General features: G+C 50.2%; 4 non-coding genes and 1 pseudogene across 4 annotated transcripts; all 5 read right to left on the bottom strand.

The window, feature by feature from the left end:
- Positions 1-285: 285 nt before the first annotated feature.
- LOC128199016 (5.8S ribosomal RNA) lies at positions 286-442 on the bottom strand. The gene has a single exon (XR_008251720.1). It is a non-coding gene; the product is annotated as a 5.8S ribosomal RNA (ribosomal RNA).
- A 169-nt stretch (positions 443-611) lies between these two features.
- On the bottom strand, positions 612-2,514 carry LOC128199002 (small subunit ribosomal RNA). Its single transcript, XR_008251705.1, has one exon. It is a non-coding gene; the product is annotated as a small subunit ribosomal RNA (ribosomal RNA).
- A 2,923-nt stretch (positions 2,515-5,437) lies between these two features.
- Positions 5,438-8,627, bottom strand: LOC128199091 (large subunit ribosomal RNA; annotated as a pseudogene).
- A 404-nt stretch (positions 8,628-9,031) lies between these two features.
- On the bottom strand, positions 9,032-9,188 carry LOC112058129 (5.8S ribosomal RNA). Its single transcript, XR_008251709.1, has one exon. It is a non-coding gene; the product is annotated as a 5.8S ribosomal RNA (ribosomal RNA).
- Positions 9,189-9,357: 169 nt separating this feature from the next.
- On the bottom strand, positions 9,358-11,260 carry LOC112058131 (small subunit ribosomal RNA). The gene has a single exon (XR_002887759.2). It is a non-coding gene; the product is annotated as a small subunit ribosomal RNA (ribosomal RNA).
- Positions 11,261-12,500: the final 1,240 nt, after the last annotated feature.

The raw sequence follows: 12,500 nt of genomic DNA, 5'->3' as shown, positions 1-12,500 counted from the left end.
CGCGAGTCCGGACGTCGAGTCCGCCTACGCGTGCGCGTCAGCGGCACGCACGTACACGTGCGCGCGTACGTCGCCACAGATTCACCGTAAACGGAAGGGTCGGTGGGACGAGCGCGCACGGACGCACGCACACGCACACACGTGTGATATTTTTGAGCGGACCTGCGGAGCGCGTGCGCCGCCGCCGATCGAGAGACACTCTCGTCGAACGGCGCACGCACGCACTGCACCGGACGCGCCACGTGTCGCACTGTGTGGACAGTGTGGTGTGTGTATTTATGCAGCCGGCCCTCAGACAGGAGTGGTCCTGGATGTTTCTCCACGGACCGAAATGTACGTTCGAAATGTCGATGTTCAAATGTGTCCTGCAGTTCACACTATGACGCGCAGTTAACTGCGTTCTTCATCGACCCGCGAGCCAAGTGATCCACCGTCCAGGGTAATGGTTTTCATTTTCTCGTTTTTTGTTGTGCACATGCGTTGTCGTTTTGTTGGGTGGTACGAGTGAGCGAGTGAGTGAGTGAGTGAGTGAGTGAGTGAGTGAGGTTAGATCGGTGCGTCTCTGACAACACGAGCACGCGCAAACGCAAACATGTGCGTACGCGGTACGTTAATGATCCTTCCGCAGGTTCCCCTACGGAAACCTTGTTACGACTTTTACTTCCTCTAAATGATCAAGTTTGGTCAACTTCCCAGCAACGCCGACGGCCGTGAAGCCACCGCGTGTCGGTCCGAAGACCTCACTAAATCATTCAATCGGTAGTAGCGACGGGCGGTGTGTACAAAGGGCAGGGACTTAATCATCGCGGGCTTATGACCCGCGATTACTAGGAATTCCTCGTTTATGGGGGATAATTGCAAACCCCAATCCCCAGCACGAAGGAGTTTCAACGGGTTGCCCGGGCCTCTAGGCCAGGGAGAACATGCTGATTCCTTCAGTGTAGCGCGCGTGCGGCCCAGGACATCTAAGGGCATCACAGACCTGTTATTGCTCAATCTCGTGCGCCTCGAAGACGCCGGTCCCTCTAAGAAGAACTTTAATACGCCGCCAGTGAGTTGCGCGACCGGAGTCGCGCACACCTAAATGACGACGCCTATTTAGCAGGCTAGAGTCTCGTTCGTTACCGGAATTAACCAGACAAATCGCTCCACCAACTAAGAACGGCCATGCACCACCACCCACCGAATCAAGAAAGAGCTGTTAATCTGTCAATCCTTCCGGTGTCCGGGCCTGGTGAGATTTCCCGTGTTGAGTCAAATTAAGCCGCAGGCTCCACTCCTGGTGGTGCCCTTCCGTCAATTCCTTTAAGTTTCAGCTTTGCAACCATACTCCCCCCGGAGTCCAAAATCTTTGGTTTCCCGGAAGCTGCCCGCCGAGCCATTGTAGTAACGTCGGCGGATCGCTAGATGACATATTTACGGTTAGAACTAGGGCGGTATCTAATCGCCTTCGAACCTCTAACTTTCGTTCTTGATTGATGAAAACACCTTTGGCAAATGCTTTCGCTGATGTTCGTCTTGCGACGATCCAAGAATTTCACCTCTAACGTCGCAATACGAATGCCCCCAGTTATCCCTATTAATCATTACCTCGGAGTTCTGAAAACCAACAAAATAGAACCGAGATCATATTCTATTATTCCATGCACGAAATATTCAAGCGGCATTTTGAGCCCGCTTTGAGCACTCTAATTTGTTCAAAGTAAAATTGTCGGCCCATCTCGACACTCAACGAAGAGCACCGCGATAGGATTTTGATATTGAACCGTCGCGTTAACGACGGCTCACCGACGATATGCTCCGCAGACGTGTCAGTATCACCGCGGATGCGGTGCACCGACAGCGCGGCGCACAAATGCAACTACGAGCTTTTTAACCGCAACAATTTTAGTATACGCTATTGGAGCTGGAATTACCGCGGCTGCTGGCACCAGACTTGCCCTCCAATTGTTCCTCGTTAAAATATTTAAAGTGTACTCATTCCGATTACGAGGCCTCGTAAGAGTCCCGTATCGTTATTTTTCGTCACTACCTCCCCGTGCCGGGAGTGGGTAATTTGCGCGCCTGCTGCCTTCCTTGGATGTGGTAGCCGTTTCTCAGGCTCCCTCTCCGGAATCGAACCCTGATTCCCCGTTACCCGTGACAACCATGGTAGTCGCAGAAACTACCATCGAAAGTTGATAAGGCAGACATTTGAAAGATGCGTCGCCGGTACTGGACCGTGCGATCGGCAAAAGTTATCCAGATTCATCAAAATTAACGACTTCGGACGCGAGGCCCTCCGTCGATTGGTTTTGATCTAATAAAAGCACTCGTCCCATCACTGGTCAGAGTTCTGATTGCATGTATTAGCTCTAGAATTACCACAGTTATCCAAGTAACCGAGTAAGATCTAAGGAACCAAAACTGATATATTGAGCCATTCGCGGTATCGCCTTAATACGGCTTGCACTGAGACATGCATGGCTTAATCTTTGAGACAAGCATATAACTACTGGCAGGATCAACCAGGGAGCAGATATCGATATATCATCTAAGCTCTCTTCCCCCCGCCACACGACCCACAAACACACACCCACACTTCGTCCCCAACCCGGAAGCTCGACGGACACACGTCGCACGCGACAGGCGGGGGAGTGGGTGGTGGTGTGCGTGCGTGGCAGAGGGCCTCTGAAGCACGTGATCGCGCCACGGCTCCGGCGAACGGAGCGCGGCGCGGTGCCCGACATTGTGCAAGAAGAGCGTACACGACGCAATCTCACAGGACACGTCCTCCGACCGCACAGAAAAGTATGCCATTAGACACTCTCGCAGTGCTGTCGTCGGGTCCCAAAGAAACTTGAACGTTCTATGAACGAGACGTACATACCACACACGGCGCTCCACTGCTAGAGTGAAGCCGTAAGTGTTTTAACAGTGACTCTGCGGAAAACCACACGTGGGTCGTCGCCCGGAGTGTGAGAGACCGTCATCCAGACTCACTGATTGCTCAATCAAGTTGGGAGTACACATTGTTCCAGGGCGACACACGATGCCGCCCCGCACACAGTAAATCAAGCTACCGACACCGTGGTTTGTGAATTTCTCGCCGTACGACGATTATACATACTACACGGGGTGTGGAAAAGCGTCAAACGCGATTCCGTCGGTTGCAACGCCGTTGTTTTTTTTTGTTTTTGAACGTACGCGCGCGCGCACACGCACCACGTTGTATATTCGTATATATACATACGTACACACACATATAAATTAATATATTGACATGTACGTACGTACGTATATATTCAAACATATCGCAAAACACAATAACACGCGCGCACGCGCACACGCACAACACGCGCCGTGTCACGTCGACACCCGAGAAGAAAAGCGAGCGCCACCAGACTCTCACACAATCACCTCAAACGTCGACGCGCCACGACCCTGTCATAGTAGTAAACGCGCTGACGGCGCAATCTGTGTACATGTGTATGTGTTATTTTGAACGAATCAAAAAATCGAGCCGTTCGTTTATTGTGTGTCCCGAAAACGGGCCGGAAAAACATTTTCGACTACGAAAATGACTCGGAGGGGGGGGGGGGGGGGGGGGGGGGTTTTTTGGGGTTTGGCGGATGGCGAGGTGTTTCGTGAACAACTTTTTCTACACTTTCTACTCGACTAGTTGTTGTTGTTGTTGTTGTTGTTGTTGTTGTTGTTGTTGTTGTTGTTGTTGTTGTTGTTGTTGTTGTTGTTGTTGTTGTTGTTGTTTAGGGTATTTACATTTTTAACCGACTTCAAAAAAAAAAAAGGAGGAGGTTAATAACCCAAGTGTTCTTTCTTAGATAGGTGAAATGAAAAAAAATAAAAAAAAAAAACCAACAACACTACCTGTGAGACGCTATATAGAGTCGAAGTGAAAAAAAACATTTTTTTTTTTTTTACTATTGCAACATGTTATTGTAACGTGCAACCAACAAATATATCTATCGTAACTGAAAAGGTGTTGTGAAATAAATAAATTAATTAAACAAATAAAAAAAACCCGACTGCATAAATTATACAAAAACTGAAAAGAAAATAACAAGCTCAGTCCACGTGTGTAGAAAGCAATTAGAAAATTGGAAAATTAGAAAACAGTCGGGACCTATTATTATATTGAATAGAATGATGTTCGTCTACATTTTTTTACAGGTCCCGACTGTTTAAATAATTTATTTATTTACACTGTGATATGTGAAAGCATGAAATCTAATTTTATGCAACTGGTTACGAAAATAATGAAATTAAATTATCATAATAGTACAGCGGTGTATATCGTAGTATTTAACAAATTAACAAAACTTAACATTAGTTAGTGATAATAATTTAATAGGTTTAACCTTGGTAAGCACAATATTGAACGATTCACCACTATAGTTAAAAACGAAAAAATATGTGAAAAAAAAATCAAGAGCTTTTCAAAGTTTGTATTTTAATTTTTTAATAAAACATGACACTGGATTGGCACCGCCTTCAAACTGATCAGAAGGTAGCATATGGGTAAGATGTTATTTTTATTTTTAAATTTTTAGTGTTAGCACACCTAATGAGTGTGAACACAAATATTATTTGTGTTATTTTCTTATAATAAGTATCTAAGTCCTATAATCCCAATTTTAATTTTATTTAATTTTACCTTAACTCATATACAAAATTTCACTGCCCCTTTATCCACACGTAATATGAATATTGAGAAAAACGTGAATGGTGACTGTCCCCCGTCTTCATCACCAGACCCCCTGCATGCATGCAGTCACAATCCATATGGTTCATCAAGTCCAAACACAAGGTAGCTACTGTGAACCGTCGAGGAGTTCCCTTAACTCCCCTTCATCTTCGTCACCAGACCCCTAATACAGTCACAACCTGTCCAAGGTGGAAAGTTCTCATCAACACAAAATTATCAAGTCAAAACATAAGGTAGCTACTGTGAACCGTCGAGGAGTTCCCTTAACTGCCAACAAATAAATCAAGCCCAAACAAAAGGTACTGGTCTGTGTTTCGGCTCCTCTGATGATGGACCAACTCCAGACCTTCATAAAATTGTAGCGGTTTAAAATACCTTATGAAAACACTAACAAACGCACTAGCCGTCGTTACGATTTTCGAAAGTTCCCCTCAATTTCTCCAGGATGCCATCATCATCATGATCCTGACATGAAAAAAAATGGGACCACCCTGAAATCAAACCCTTCAAAACAAACAAAAAAAGAATTTTCAAAATCGGTCCACAAATGACGGAATTATCGCTGGACATACATAAAAAAAAAAAAAAATAGCTGCCGCCATATCAAGCAAGTTGCCACTAAATGTAATCTAAATAAAGAAAGTCGGTTCAACGTTACAACACTTATAACTCGAGATCAGCTGATCAGCAGCTCGAGATTTTCATGGTTTTTGATTGAAAAAAAAAAACACAACAACTTAATTTTGTTAATGATTGACGTATAAACGTGCGTTCAGAAATTAATTTTGTGTAAATTAAAGTTTCAATTTCCGAAAACAATTTCTAAGATTTATTTATGCTATTAGGTTAACGAATGCGTATGATTTTTCCAAGATAAATAATTTACATATGTACAAAAATCAATGCCAATGGGCGTCAATGCAATACGGGGTAGGGGCAAAACTTGGACAATATTAAAGTCTCGCAAGCCTCAAGTCGTACTCCAGTATAAATAAAAAAATTAAATGACACGAGTGAAACATAATTTTCGAACGTTACCCAAAAAAGAAACTCGTCGTACGTGCTTTGTTACGACCACTTGCGTTGCGCAGAGTTCGTGTATTGCATTCTTTGTTCATGTTATTTATACGAATATGGCTGTGGTTTCGCTAGATAGTAGATAGGGACAGCGGGAATCTCGTTAATCCATTCATGCGCGTCACTAATTAGATGACGAGGCATTTGGCTACCTTAAGAGAGTCATAGTTACTCCCGCCGTTTACCCGCGCTTGCTTGAATCTCTTCACGTTGACATTCAGAGCACTGGGCAGAAATCACATTGCGTCAACACCCGCGAGGGCCATCGCAATGCTTTGTTTTAATTAGACAGTCGGATTCCCCTTGTCCGTGCCAGTTCTGAGCTGACCGTTGAACGGCGGTCGTACAGAACCGCGCCGGTCGCGCACGAGACGAAACCGACGCGGCCTTACGGCTAGGAAGATCCGCGGAAGGCCGGAACGCGGGTCCGGATTCCGCCCGAGCGCCCCGAGAGACGCACGAGCATCGACCAGGCCCGGCACCGGCCGCATCCGCTTCCCGTCCAAACCCGACACGCCCCGGTCCTCAGAGCCAATCCTTATTCCGAAGTTACGGATCCAATTTGCCGACTTCCCTTACCTACATTATTCTATCGACTAGAGGCTCTTCACCTTGGAGACCTGCTGCGGATATGGGTACGAACCGGCGCGACATCTCCACGTACATCCCTCACCTGAATTTTCAAGGTCCGCAGAGAGTATCCGGACACCGCCGCAAATGCGGTGCTCTTCGCGTTCCGAACCATATCTCCCTTCTATAGGATTCCATGGAACTCGAACGCTCAGGCAGAAAAGAAAACTCTTCCCGGACCCCTCGGCGGCGTCTTCAGGCCACTTTGGGTTACCCCGTCGAACGCTCGCTTTGAAACGAGGGAACGATTGTTGAAACGGTTCCGCTGCCGGGTTCCGGAATAGGAACCGGATTCCCTTTCGCTCAACGGGCGTTGTTTGTCACAAAAGAAAACACGCCGCATCGACATAAGATCTCTCCTTGAGCTTAGGATCGACTGACTCGCGAGCAACTACTGTTCACGCGAAACCCTTCTCCACGTCAGTCCTCCAGGGCCTCGCTGGAGTATTTGCTACTACCACCAAGATCTGCACCGACGGAGGCTCCAAGCGGGCTCACGCCCAGACCCTTCTGCGCTCTCCGCCGCGCACGTCCTACTCGTTACGGCATAATGACGCGCGTCCGAGGAGCGCGCGTCCCACTTGCCCGTAACGGTATTGTATAGGCAAAACGCTTCAGCGCCATCCATTTTCAGGGCTGGTTGCTTCGGCAGGTGAGTCGTTGCACACTCCTTAGCGGATTCCGACTTCCATGGCCACCGTCCTGCTGTCATGAGCGACCAACGCCTTTCATGGTGTCCCATGAGCGTTTTTTAGGCGCCTTAACACTACGTTTGGTTCATCCCACAGCGCCAGTTCTGCTTACCAAAATTGGCCCACTTGGCACCGTCATCAGATCTCCGGCTTCATCGTTCGAGTAAGCCGGAGCTCTCACCCATTTAAAGTTTGAGAATAGGTTGAGGTCGTTTCGGCCCCAATGCCTCTAATCATTCGCTTTACCGGATGGGACTGTCGCTGTCGACGCCAGCTATCCTGAGGGAAACTTCGGACGGAACCAGCTACTAGATGGTTCGATTAGTCTTTCGCCCCTATACCCAGTTCCGACGATCGATTTGCACGTCAGAATCGCTACGGTCCTCCATCAGGGTTTCCCCTGACTTCGACCTGACCAGGCATAGTTCACCATCTTTCGGGTCCCAGCATCTGTGCTCGGAGCGCGCCTGCATTCACGGATTGGAAACGAGACGCCTCGGGAGTGCGGGAGGCCGACCGGGACCGGCGCTCCATCCTCCCTACGTTCACTTTCGTTGCGCCTTTCAGTTTTGTGACAAAGACAACTCAATGACTCGCACACATGCTAGACTCCTTGGTCCGTGTTTCAAGACGGGTCCTGCGAGTGCCCGAAAATGACTCATCGCAGACTGAGACGCGCACGGTCCGAGACGTCACGGCTGCGACAGCAGCGGCGCCGCGTCGCGGTCCGCGCTCAGGCAGGACCGCGACCTTCAGTGTGTACGGCGCGAGCTTGCGTCGGGCCGGACGCGCGCGAGGCGCGTGCGCGGTTCACTTCTATACCGTCCGACAGCCGGCCGGCCACCGTCGCGGTCCAGCGGAGGGCGCGAGCCCGCCGCTGGGCGAATCGGACGGCGCTCAAGCCGACGTCGAACGGGTCGCGATGCATTACTGAGAGAGAAGTGCACGACGCCGACGGTACTGGACGGACGCGACCCGTGCCGCGCCGCGGCACCCGCGAGGGGGCACGCGCGCGACATCGAGGCGCGCGCCCGCGCGCCGTCGGATGTCGATGAATCTCTCCGTTCGTTCATTCGAGTTTCGCAGGTTTACCCCTGAACGGTTTCACGTACTCTTGAACTCTCTCTTCAAAGTTCTTTTCAACTTTCCCTCACGGTACTTGTTCGCTATCGGTCTCGCGGTAATATTTAGCCTTAGATGGAGTTTACCACCCACTTAGGGCTGCACTCTCAAGCAACCCGACTCTGAGGAGCGTCCCTCTCGCCGCCTCGCTCCGTCGCTACGGGCCTGGCACCCTCTACGGGAAAGCGGCCCCGTTCAAGACGAACTTTGACGGGAGCGGCGACGGCGAGATAGCGGAACCTCCCGAACACCACATCTCCCGCGACCGTTAAAGCCGCGCGATTCAGTGCTGGGCTGATTCGCGTTCGCTCGCCGCTACTAACGAAATCCTGGTTAGTTTCTTTTCCTCCGCTTACTAATATGCTTAAATTCGGCGGGTGATCCTCCCTGATCTGAGGCCAACGATAAAAGTGGAGGCAGACGCGATATCCGTCGGCTCGACGGCGCCGTTCGCGCACGCGAGCGCGCTCCCCCGCCGCGAGGCGAGAGGGGCGCGCCGCGAGAGCGCACGGCGCCGCCGCGCGAGTCCGGACGTCGAGTCCGCCTACGCGTGCGCGTCAGCGGCACGCACGTACACGTGCGCGCGTACGTCGCCACAGATTCACCGTAAACGGAAGGGTCGGTGGGACGAGCGCGCACGGACGCACGCACACGCACACACGTGTGATATTTTTGAGCGGACCTGCGGAGCGCGTGCGCCGCCGCCGATCGAGAGACACTCTCGTCGAACGGCGCACGCACGCACTGCACCGGACGCGCCACGTGTCGCACTGTGTGGACAGTGTGGTGTGTGTATTTATGCAGCCGGCCCTCAGACAGGAGTGGTCCTGGATGTTTCTCCACGGACCGAAATGTACGTTCGAAATGTCGATGTTCAAATGTGTCCTGCAGTTCACACTATGACGCGCAGTTAACTGCGTTCTTCATCGACCCGCGAGCCAAGTGATCCACCGTCCAGGGTAATGGTTTTCATTTTCTCGTTTTTTGTTGTGCACATGCGTTGTCGTTTTGTTGGGTGGTACGAGTGAGCGAGTGAGTGAGTGAGTGAGTGAGTGAGTGAGTGAGGTTAGATCGGTGCGTCTCTGACAACACGAGCACGCGCAAACGCAAACATGTGCGTACGCGGTACGTTAATGATCCTTCCGCAGGTTCCCCTACGGAAACCTTGTTACGACTTTTACTTCCTCTAAATGATCAAGTTTGGTCAACTTCCCAGCAACGCCGACGGCCGTGAAGCCACCGCGTGTCGGTCCGAAGACCTCACTAAATCATTCAATCGGTAGTAGCGACGGGCGGTGTGTACAAAGGGCAGGGACTTAATCATCGCGGGCTTATGACCCGCGATTACTAGGAATTCCTCGTTTATGGGGGATAATTGCAAACCCCAATCCCCAGCACGAAGGAGTTTCAACGGGTTGCCCGGGCCTCTAGGCCAGGGAGAACATGCTGATTCCTTCAGTGTAGCGCGCGTGCGGCCCAGGACATCTAAGGGCATCACAGACCTGTTATTGCTCAATCTCGTGCGCCTCGAAGACGCCGGTCCCTCTAAGAAGAACTTTAATACGCCGCCAGTGAGTTGCGCGACCGGAGTCGCGCACACCTAAATGACGACGCCTATTTAGCAGGCTAGAGTCTCGTTCGTTACCGGAATTAACCAGACAAATCGCTCCACCAACTAAGAACGGCCATGCACCACCACCCACCGAATCAAGAAAGAGCTGTTAATCTGTCAATCCTTCCGGTGTCCGGGCCTGGTGAGATTTCCCGTGTTGAGTCAAATTAAGCCGCAGGCTCCACTCCTGGTGGTGCCCTTCCGTCAATTCCTTTAAGTTTCAGCTTTGCAACCATACTCCCCCCGGAGTCCAAAATCTTTGGTTTCCCGGAAGCTGCCCGCCGAGCCATTGTAGTAACGTCGGCGGATCGCTAGATGACATATTTACGGTTAGAACTAGGGCGGTATCTAATCGCCTTCGAACCTCTAACTTTCGTTCTTGATTGATGAAAACACCTTTGGCAAATGCTTTCGCTGATGTTCGTCTTGCGACGATCCAAGAATTTCACCTCTAACGTCGCAATACGAATGCCCCCAGTTATCCCTATTAATCATTACCTCGGAGTTCTGAAAACCAACAAAATAGAACCGAGATCATATTCTATTATTCCATGCACGAAATATTCAAGCGGCATTTTGAGCCCGCTTTGAGCACTCTAATTTGTTCAAAGTAAAATTGTCGGCCCATCTCGACACTCAACGAAGAGCACCGCGATAGGATTTTGATATTGAACCGTCGCGTTAACGACGGCTCACCGACGATATGCTCCGCAGACGTGTCAGTATCACCGCGGATGCGGTGCACCGACAGCGCGGCGCACAAATGCAACTACGAGCTTTTTAACCGCAACAATTTTAGTATACGCTATTGGAGCTGGAATTACCGCGGCTGCTGGCACCAGACTTGCCCTCCAATTGTTCCTCGTTAAAATATTTAAAGTGTACTCATTCCGATTACGAGGCCTCGTAAGAGTCCCGTATCGTTATTTTTCGTCACTACCTCCCCGTGCCGGGAGTGGGTAATTTGCGCGCCTGCTGCCTTCCTTGGATGTGGTAGCCGTTTCTCAGGCTCCCTCTCCGGAATCGAACCCTGATTCCCCGTTACCCGTGACAACCATGGTAGTCGCAGAAACTACCATCGAAAGTTGATAAGGCAGACATTTGAAAGATGCGTCGCCGGTACTGGACCGTGCGATCGGCAAAAGTTATCCAGATTCATCAAAATTAACGACTTCGGACGCGAGGCCCTCCGTCGATTGGTTTTGATCTAATAAAAGCACTCGTCCCATCACTGGTCAGAGTTCTGATTGCATGTATTAGCTCTAGAATTACCACAGTTATCCAAGTAACCGAGTAAGATCTAAGGAACCAAAACTGATATATTGAGCCATTCGCGGTATCGCCTTAATACGGCTTGCACTGAGACATGCATGGCTTAATCTTTGAGACAAGCATATAACTACTGGCAGGATCAACCAGGGAGCAGATATCGATATATCATCTAAGCTCTCTTCCCCCCGCCACACGACCCACAAACACACACCCACACTTCGTCCCCAACCCGGAAGCTCGACGGACACACGTCGCACGCGACAGGCGGGGGAGTGGGTGGTGGTGTGCGTGCGTGGCAGAGGGCCTCTGAAGCACGTGATCGCGCCACGGCTCCGGCGAACGGAGCGCGGCGCGGTGCCCGACATTGTGCAAGAAGAGCGTACACGACGCAATCTCACAGGACACGTCCTCCGACCGCACAGAAAAGTATGCCATTAGACACTCTCGCAGTGCTGTCGTCGGGTCCCAAAGAAACTTGAACGTTCTATGAACGAGACGTACATACCACACACGGCGCTCCACTGCTAGAGTGAAGCCGTAAGTGTTTTAACAGTGACTCTGCGGAAAACCACACGTGGGTCGTCGCCCGGAGTGTGAGAGACCGTCATCCAGACTCACTGATTGCTCAATCAAGTTGGGAGTACACATTGTTCCAGGGCGACACACGATGCCGCCCCGCACACAGTAAATCAAGCTACCGACACCGTGGTTTGTGAATTTCTCGCCGTACGACGATTATACATACTACACGGGGTGTGGAAAAGCGTCAAACGCGATTCCGTCGGTTGCAACGCCGTTGTTTTTTTTTGTTTTTGAACGTACGCGCGCGCGCACACGCACCACGTTGTATATTCGTATATATACATACGTACACACACATATAAATTAATATATTGACATGTACGTACGTACGTATATATTCAAACATATCGCAAAACACAATAACACGCGCGCACGCGCACACGCACAACACGCGCCGTGTCACGTCGACACCCGAGAAGAAAAGCGAGCGCCACCAGACTCTCACACAATCACCTCAAACGTCGACGCGCCACGACCCTGTCATAGTAGTAAACGCGCTGACGGCGCAATCTGTGTACATGTGTATGTGTTATTTTGAACGAATCAAAAAATCGAGCCGTTCGTTTATTGTGTGTCCCGAAAACGGGCCGGAAAAACATTTTCGACTACGAAAATGACTCGGAGGGGGGGGGGGGGGGGGGGGGGGGGTTTTTGGGGTTTGGCGGATGGCGAGGTGTTTCGTGAACAACTTTTTCTACACTTTCTACTCGACTAGTTGTTGTTGTTGTTGTTGTTGTTGTTGTTGTTGTTGTTGTTGTTGTTGTTGTTGTTGTTGTTGTTGTTGTTGTTGTTGTTGTTGTTGTTGTTT

Source organism: Bicyclus anynana, chromosome 18, assembly GCF_947172395.1.
Source record: "Bicyclus anynana chromosome 18, ilBicAnyn1.1, whole genome shotgun sequence".
Taxonomy (NCBI): Eukaryota; Metazoa; Arthropoda; class Insecta; order Lepidoptera; family Nymphalidae; genus Bicyclus; species Bicyclus anynana.
This window is presented reverse-complemented; position numbering and strand designations above follow the sequence as displayed.